Source organism: Anneissia japonica, unplaced genomic scaffold (assembly GCF_011630105.1).
Source record: "Anneissia japonica isolate Jap-2015-1 unplaced genomic scaffold, ASM1163010v1 scaffold670_len1213532_cov191, whole genome shotgun sequence".
NCBI lineage: Eukaryota > Metazoa > Echinodermata > Crinoidea > Comatulida > Comatulidae > Anneissia > Anneissia japonica.
The window spans coordinates 410,652-413,828 of record NW_022693499.1 but is presented as its reverse complement, the minus strand read 5'-3'; positions in this window follow the sequence as shown (position 1 = coordinate 413,828).

Sequence of the window (3,177 nt, the reverse complement as noted above, 5' to 3'; positions counted from 1 at the left end):
ATATATATATTAAAAGGCAAAATACTGAAGAACAACAATGCTGCGGGAAACAAATGGCTGGATCTCGATAGAGATACAAAAATGACTAGATTTGAACTCGTCACTGAGGACGAGTTTGGTGATCCGCCGAACTTTGACCCTCAGGAAGCGCGAGCGGTGCGTGTTGAAATGTTTTCAAATGCTCAAAAATATGATCTAGTTAGTTTTTTAAAAAGTGTAATATTAAACAATTGAAAAGATTTACGCGTGCATACACGGACGTCTTGACGCCTGTGCACATGTTAATGGCACAAACAGTTTACTCGTGGCCCGGGATTTATGAATCTCAGCTTAGCAAATGTCTTAAGTTAAAAAAGTTCAGATGTCAGTAATAAATATCTCTTAAGCTGATTTATTACCCAATCTTAGCAAAATATTGGCTTAAAAAACGTCTTAGATGGTGCCCGCGTAGAATTTTCTAAATTTAAGAAATTTTTAAGCTAAGCAATATTGACAAGTTTGAATTAAGCAAAAAAATGTACTTAAGACGAATTTAAGCTGAATTCTAGTTTGATAAATGTGGCCCTTGTTTATGAATACAGTGTCAGGAACCCAAAACATGAAACATAACGTAATTCCCAGCTTCAGTAAGAGCAGTGCGCGTGGAAATGAGCGTACGGTGCGTAAATTATTTAATTGGGATGCTGAAAATGACATGAAACGTTATTTAAATTATCTGAAAAAGTGTTAATGAGAGTTCCCAAATTTTACCGTACACGCACGTCACGACGTGCTCTTGGACGGTAATGGCACAAGAAATTGACCTTCTATCGGTCTGATAGCGTCGAAAAACAGTCTGCCGCCCTCTATCTGAAAAGTGATATTGAGAATTTCCTAATTCTACTGTACAGCACGTCATGACGTACTCGTGGACGGTAATGGCACGAGAAATTGATCCTTGTCAAGAGTAATTTAAAAACACCTGTTGGTTGGTAATGCCACACAAATGTTCCATTCATAATGTACTATATATCAATCTGATATCGTCGAAATACAGTCTGCAGCAAACTGTTGTCAACGATTTTTTTTTTTATAAATTTGAAGAAAGAGAGATAAGAGGGCTCTAAAGTTTCATTCTTTTTTATCATGATGACGTCATCAAACTGAAAAATAAAATGACACTTCAGAAAGAGAATTGTCTCAGCTATAACATACTCACAGGTGGGAGACGATCAATCAAGAATAAGCGAGATACGTTCAAACGAGTATAAAAAGAGTGACGTCATAAAGGGAAAAAAAATCTTTTTTTTTTCTTAATTCAAATGGCAATAAGTTGACGTCACAATGTCCGATCAGCCATTATGATCTATAACATCATATCTACAACTCATATGCTTTCAGAGTATGTAATAAAAACTGGGGGTTACTTTTGATCCTAAGGAGCTATAACTGATTAAAAATAAATATATGGTTTTAAGCATATATAAATTTCGACGCACGCGTACGTGCACACTTAAAAGTGCGAACGGAAAATTAAGGTACTTGACATTCAACATTGACCTGAAGATTATGCTCACTTAATATGATTCAGAAATGACGAATGGTTAAGATGATATGAGCTCATCAACGTTTGAGGAAAGAAAGATGTGGGGGTCAGAAAAGAACAATTTTTTTGCGCATCTTAATGTCACTGTTGTCTCCTGATATGAGATATATATGTATCAACTTTCATTGAGAAACGCCTGTTAGTGAAGGAGTAATGATCATTCATAGTATTTATCATAGAAAAATTCAGTTGTTTTTACTTCAGGATGGCAATATGGTGGCGTCACAATGTCCGATCAGCTATTATGATATATAAAATCATATCTACAACTCATGTGCTTTTAAAATATGTAATAAAAATTGGGGGTCACCTTTCATCCTAAGGAGCTATATTTGATTATAAATAGGCATAATTATAAGCATATGTAATATTTGACGCACGCGCACGCGCACGTTAAGACGCGCAAACAAAAAAGTAAGATACCTAACATTTAAACTTGATCTGAAGTATAAGCCCATTTAATATTATTCAGAAATGACGAATGGTTAAGATGATATGACGTCATCAACGTTTTGAGAAAAGAAATATAATTTTTTTCTTGTTTTTTTAATTCAGATGGCAATATGATGACGTCACAATGTCCGATCAGCTATTATGATATATAAAATCATATCTACAGCTCATGTGTTTTCAGAATATGTAATAAAAGTTAGGGGTCACCTTTCATCCTAAGGAGCTATAACTGATTCTAAAAAAGACATGATATAAAGCATATATTAATTTTGACGCACGCGAACGCTCGCGTTATTACGCGCGCACAAAAATATAATGTACATAACATTTAACCATGACCTGAAGTTTATACCCACTAAATATGAGTCAGAAATCACGACTGATTAAGGTGATTATGGGGTCATCAAAGGCTTGACGAAAGAAAGATGAGCGGGGTAAGCAAAACCCTATATTTTGACCATGATGACGTCATCAAAATGTAAAAAAATGCCACATATATGAAAGAGAATTGCCTCAGCTACAACATACTCGAAGTTGGAAGAAAATCGATCAAGAATAAGCGAGATACGCTCAAATGCGCATTTGCTAAAATGAGGTCATCGATAATATTCAGTTTGTTGAATTCAGATGGCAATATGATGACGTCATAATGTCCGATCAGCCATTATCAACTATAAAATCATATTTACAACTCATGTGCTTTCAGAATATGTAATAAAAATTGGGGGTCACCTTTCATCCTAAAGAGCTGTAACTGTTTAAAATTAGGCCTGATTTTAGCAAAATTTCACTGTATATCGGCACAAATGCGNNNCAAAGGTCACTATGTTTGATGCGTGCGTACGGCATTGTTATTGGCCATAGAGTGATTGAAAAGATTGGAAACTTGTCAAAACAATGTCAGGAACCCAAAATGTGACAAAAAAATTAATTTCTAGCTTTCATACGTGCTGCGCGCGTAAAAAATGCGCACGCGTAGTGGTAAATTTCAAAAAAATTTAAAATGCTCAAAATGGCCTGAAACGTGCCCTAATTTAATCTAAATATGATTTCGAGCATTTTAAAAGTTTGACGCACGCGTACGCGTGCGTTATGACGCGCACGCGTAACATTAGGGTACATTACATTTAACATTGACT